Source organism: Strix uralensis, chromosome 2 (genome assembly GCF_047716275.1).
Source record: "Strix uralensis isolate ZFMK-TIS-50842 chromosome 2, bStrUra1, whole genome shotgun sequence".
Lineage (NCBI taxonomy): Eukaryota > Metazoa > Chordata > Aves > Strigiformes > Strigidae > Strix > Strix uralensis.
In genome coordinates, this window is record NC_133973.1 from 54167468 (window position 1) to 54173700 (window position 6233).

The 6233-nt window shown below is 36.9% G+C and overlaps 1 protein-coding gene across 5 annotated transcripts in view; it reads right to left on the reverse strand.

Annotated features, from left to right (window-relative positions):
• Positions 1-6233, reverse strand: part of RAB9A (RAB9A, member RAS oncogene family) — a 33924-nt gene that overhangs the window by 3269 nt on the left and 24422 nt on the right. Inside the window, exon 1 of one of the 5 annotated variants that reach the window (XM_074858790.1) lies at positions 4346-5868. The exons of the other annotated variants lie outside the window; for them this stretch is intronic. The gene's annotated coding sequence lies outside the window, so the exon portion shown is untranslated. Of the gene's footprint in view, positions 1-4345; positions 5869-6233 lie in introns of those variants that run through there. 5 annotated transcript variants of the gene reach the window in all.

Here is a 6233-nt window from a genome sequence, read left to right on the forward strand (position 1 = left end):
CTTGGGGGCAAAGTTTTATTTTAAAGAGCTCAAACTTAAGTTTCTGTATAAAGAAAACTGCTGTTCCTATACCTACCCGTTACTAAAAGAGCTTAAAGTAATTCAGCCAGAACAGGCTTCTCTGAAAAGAGTGTCTGTTTAAAATGGAAATGGGTCATAAGTCCCCTAGTCTGTCTCCTTCTCTGAAGGAAGGAATGCGGTCTTGCTAGTTGTAATTAGCGCTACTGGCATATATATCACCCACAGAGTATGGTTATGGAATTAATAACCTGATACAAGCTGGCGTGAGAGTCATGTGACTGTGCTGCCTTAGAATCAAGGCCTACATTAGAAGCAAGAAATGTCAGGAATTTATTTGTCTTTGACTTTCCATCTATGAATGTTTACTTGTTAGAAAATCTACAGCTGAAGCCTCAACATAAGGAACAGTGGCTGCTTCCATTAAAAATTTGTTCAGAATGAGTAATTTAATTCATTTATACTGTAAAAACAATGTTTAGAAACCCTTAACATTTCTACAAGTTTGTATCACAACAATGTTATAACTCCTTAAAAGCTACAAGTGGATTGTTCATTTACCTTTCACATTACCTTTCACAGAGCTATGGGATAATTGTTATGGTTCAGGACATACATTTTTATGTATGTGAAAAGCCTTATTAGAGTCACCAGCCTACTTGCACATGATTTCCATGTTCATGCTGAAATATTTAGAATGGTCCAGTGTCTTCACTTATCTCCCTAATTCCTACTATTAGTTAACTAACAAGGTATTTGAGCTACACCATTAAATAGTAGCATCTTCTTAATAAATAATGCATTCATGAGAACAGAGCGTACCAACTACTGCCCTGTTCTTCCACTTCAGTGTAGGAACGAGTTACTTTTTTTTTTTCCTGTCCTCTGAAATCACAAGTTCCCTAGAATACATAATGTGAATAAAAACCTGACTTACGTAGTTCTGAGTGGTACTATGGACTTGTTTCTTCAGCTTCTACAGTTTGAAGAACTGCAGTTACTATCATTAATTTCTCCATGAAGCCACATTTTAAACAAAATACAAGTAAGGAAACACTGTTAACACTAGTACTCTTGTGTATCGAAAACCCGAGAAATTGATTTGCACAATTTCAACTACACTGACCGTTACAGTGAGGGCTAGGAGACTTATGACCATAAAAATACTTTCACTGGGCAGACAGTTATAGACCAGCCACAAACCATGAAAAGTGTCTTTTTAACTAGAACCAAACTGATCCTTTTACACAAAGGCTACAAAACAGTCTTGCCAGGGCTGATAAGCAAGTATCTCAATGGGATGTTGCATGCAACGTCAGTAAGTGTCATACGTCATTTAAGTACATACATACAAGCTGGATCTGAGACAGGAAAGCAGCATGTTTAAAGGCATTAAGAAGCATTTTTGCTTGGAAGCAGCAAAGACTTTATACAATTACAGTTTTTCTGATTATATAAGGGACTCATCTGTAGCCCCAATGATTATGTTATTTCGAGTATCTGCAGAACCAGGACGGTAGTTTTCAGCACAGTAGGCTGCTGCATTTTTTCCACTTACACATCTTTAAGTTAAGATTTTTAAAGAGCTTAACTGGTGTGGTTTTTTTTTTTTTCCCCCCTTCATTATGAAGCCTTAATACTCCAACAAACAAAACAACAATAAAATCCTTAAGATGCCTGGAGAACCAATGTTATTTCTCCTATTACATACTTTGAACTTATCTGTATGTGTTTTTTGACAATGTTTTTGGAAGGAACAGTACTTCTGTTGTTATATTTCTGAAGATTTATTATCTTTAACAGTTCAGATTAAATTATCATTCAGCATCTGAAAACTAAACAAAAACTTAATTTCCAATGTGTATCTGATTATTTTAACCAACATTAGGAACTGCAAGACATTACAGATAACTATTTGTTCCAGTTCTTACATTAAACTAATTGTGCAGCACAGTAAAAGTAGTCTCAACCTAGTACACAGAAGAGTCTGTAGAGAGATTTTTTGCCTCATGTGCCTCTATCATTTCAATATTCAAAGAAACTCACAGAGCAAATAAAAAGCAGCCCCACTCTGGCCCATTTTGATAACCACCTTTTAATTGCATCTACCAACTTATAAGGGCTCCAACTCTTAGACCACTGACTTCGATATTAGCGTTAAAAGCAGGGAACAGTTTCTATTAAGTGCCTTTCTAACATGATCATATACCATAATACAAATAGTAATTTAATTGTCACCTCTCAGAATCTCCCTCTTAAACAGTGAGCTGAATTAGAAGTCTGAAACATTTCCATTAGCAGTCCAAACATTTGCTGGCAAGACTAAAACCAACATGCTAAAAGCAACTTCAAAAAAAAAAAAATCAGTGCGCATTACCAAATCTTTGATTCCCAGCCCCTCAAAGCTTAGAGAAACACCACTGCCTTGTCCAGTCTATCCATCTAGATGTTCTTAATTCCATGTCTGTCAGCTTCATAGCCGTCTTTATCTTGAGTGCAATTACCTCTTTTAACACTGGTACTGAGACAGCACTCAAAGAAAAGAGAGATTTTTGGTCTACAAAACCATAGCAGCACCACACAAACTTTGTCTAGTAAGTTGTCTTTTTTTTTTTTTACTGTAAAAAAAATTTAATAGATTAAGGAGGACCTGATTATACCAGAGTAATGAAGGCTGAAGACGGGTGCTGTACTCGTTACGTCTACAGAAAAATACTGTTAGCCAACACAGTAATTGCATTGTATCTATCATGTCAGCAAGCACAAACTATTAAGCAAACTGAGTCAATTGGACCAATTTATAGTTTCACTTTTACCATACTGATACCAGGCACAGCAGCACACCATAAAAATAAAAACAAATAACCACATAGCAACTGAAATCTCACCTCTCAACAAAAAAAAAAACCCTCCTTTTTTAATAAAAGACACCAAAACCTGGAACTGTTTCAATAGCACCACAAAATTCCCTCAGTATTCTCAAAGAAATAGATGTAAGGGGCACTTCAAATTTCCAGACTATTGTTTCTACACTTGTAGCTACTTTCTAAGTTGGAAACAGGCAAGAAAATCTATTTCAATTACCATTTTCAGCCAGTGGTCACTGATGAACCACCTGCTATATGAAATCAAGACTAAACCCAAAGGTTTCCTTGAAGATATCTGGTACACTGTCCTTTAATTAAAGTTGTTAAAGAGCATCCATTTCACTTGGAAAAGGAAAAAAATCCAAAATAAGGCAGACTCAAGTTTGTTCCAACTAATCACATTTATTTACAGTCTAACATGCTTTCAGCCAAGACTCCTTAAAAAATAGGGGCCATCTTTGTTAAAGACTTAAGAAAAAAGACTCTCAAAGTTATCGACAAGCAGAATTAGCAGTTCCATAACTAGCATAACAATAACACTGACCATGCTTCATAACTCCCTATTTACACATATACAACACATTCATTTCAGCTTTAAAGCTTATTCACAGTTTTCTTTGCTAAGACATCTTATTTTGTTAAACCACAGGTATCAGACATTAATAGTTTAAAAAGGCTTCAATAGTTTTTAAGAACACTTCAAGTATTTAGTCTGACAAAAACACTGGCCTTTCCATAACATAGTGTGAACTTACTCCCTCATTAGTAATTCTTTTTAACACAAACCATTTGACAATATTTACCAGACTAGCATAAAAAAAAAAAAGTTGCTTCCTGTGGTTTGTTAGTTGCAGTGGCTCATTACATAAAATGTTCCTCTGTAAAAGGTCTGAAAAACAAGTCCCAAGAACTATCAGAGTTGCAGCAGCAAGGGCAGAATCCAGAACCACGTCAATTAGTTTTCAACACTTACATCTACTGTTTGTGGAGTTTTTACATCTCTCAATACTCAGTCACTACAGAGTTTACACTTGTCACCTATAGCAGATTTGCAGGTTTCCAGAAATTTGAAAAGAAAGGACAGAAGCCAATTTTCTCCCTTTTCTCTGCTTAGCCAATCCTTGTTCTTGTATTTAGAAGGTACCGGTTTACACCCTGGCCAATTAAGTGGCACAAGAATGGGGCTTTCTAGTGTGTAGGAGACCACAAGCCTGTTTAACCTGGAAAGATTTTGCTCTCAGTTCCAAGAAACATACAGGTACGAAGTCAAGATGCTACACGCTTTGTACTTTTGAATGCATTACAAGCTCAGACATTAGTCAGCCTCCAAACTGACCTTCCCCTCCATGGGGTACTGACGTAAAAGCTGTGATCAGGAACACCCCTTTACTGATGGCCACTTGCCAGCTGCCTGGCTTGCCGGAAGCCTGGAAGCCCTTCAAGCATATGGCCCGACCTACCGAGATCCTTATCATCTTGCAAGTCTTCCTTCCTTCTTCTACAATTTCACCATTGCAATGTGAAGGTAGCTTGTGTTTTCTGTTGGATAAATCTTTAATAATTTGATGACAGGTTATCTGAAAATTGCCTCTAGATGTAAGCAGCCTAGAAACGCTTTATCTGACACCAGAGTATCACTAGAGTTTGTTCACAATAATTTGTAATATGAACACAACCCAAACTGAACTGACATACAGCTGTTGCCACTCGTTTGTATACCAAAAAGTTGTATTCTGGTGTCTCTTTATAAGGTTATTTTTAACTCCTGCATAGTTTAGGACTCTAGTTCAAACAGTTGCCTGGCATGACTCAGGACTATGAAAGAAGCTGCAACCAAGGGAAGCAATCCTTAAATCCACATAACCCCTGGGTCATTAAATCATCCCAGTACCTACTGCCAGAATCACTTAATTTATCCTAACTTATATCTAGCCGCAAACTCAATCAGCAAAACTTGTCAGGAGAAATACCTACATTTATACCTGTTAGTTTACTCTTGCAGAGACCTGGCCTTCACTTTCTACCTCATTCCTCATGTTCAAGTAGAATGAGCAAACTATTATTTATTCTGATTTAATCAGAGTTGACATTTCTGAGCAGCTCCCAATTTAAATAATCTACTACTTTCAGCCAACTTCAAGACACCCTCGGGTGCGGCTGCTCTCAGTCCAACATTTCTAACGATTCATGAGTTAACTGACATTCTCCTTGCAACCTACTTCTCTGTTACTGTTTCTCTTCTTTCAATAACCTATCAAGCAATTATTTCTGCTCCTATGTGCTCATCTTTCTCCCTTGCATTAGCTTCCCTTTTCCTCTGGGGACTCTTAGCAATAGCAGCCTCTATTGGCCAGGCTACACTGTGCATTCATATTCTTCCCAATATAACTGTGTGACCAAAGCCCATCCCTAAGGGATTAAGTGGGTTACACTGTACCAGGCCAACATACTGTCTGCTGGGTAGAGAATGAAAACAAAAACAAGACACCAAGGAGAATGAACATTATAAAAAAAACCCTTAAGGAATTCTTAAAAGCCTTTTTGTTGGGAAGTTTTTATTCATTGTGAAACATTTGTGTAAAATTCCAATCCTAAGGAGCTAAAAGATCTATTTCTCATGATTACTAAATTGACACAAAATAAAATACAGCTTGAAATCTAAGTACCTCATCTGACCCTCTGCGATTTTTTTTCACGTATGTCCAATTTAAGGAAACCGATGGTTGGTTTAAGCACTCAAAAGCAAAATGAGGACTGCTAGAGCGAGCCTTTTTTTTTTACTACACAATCCCTATTTTTAACTTAACGGAAAAGGCTTTACTAAAATTAAGGCAACAGAGCTCCATGCAACCTGAAAGAAGACAGAAAAATAACAGTTCATTACAAATTCCACATTGATACTGAAACACAGATGTAACTGTACCATCCTTTGGTTAGTTTTCTCTAGAAATAAAAGTGCTAGGAAAAAAAAAAATTTGGGATTTTGGGTATGTCTGAGAAATAGCTCTTCCTCTGGTCTGCCATTACAGCTTTTTACCTTATACGCTACTAAAAAGTCATCAAAAAATCCCCCCAAGAAGCCAGCCACACACAACAACCCTTGCTCTAAAAAAAACAAGCTCTGACAACTTCAGCCTTGTACAACACTTTAAAAGTAAAGACAAATAAAAACCACATGCTTATTTAGTGGAGCTGTAAATTACTGTGGACAAGAAGGAAAGAGGGAAAACAACACATAGGGCAGCAGACTGCATGACAGCTATCTGCAGACAAGCGTTTTAATTCCAAAACAAAATTTAGCCAAGGAGTTCCCTACTTGCTTATCCCACCCCAGTTAATAAAATTAAG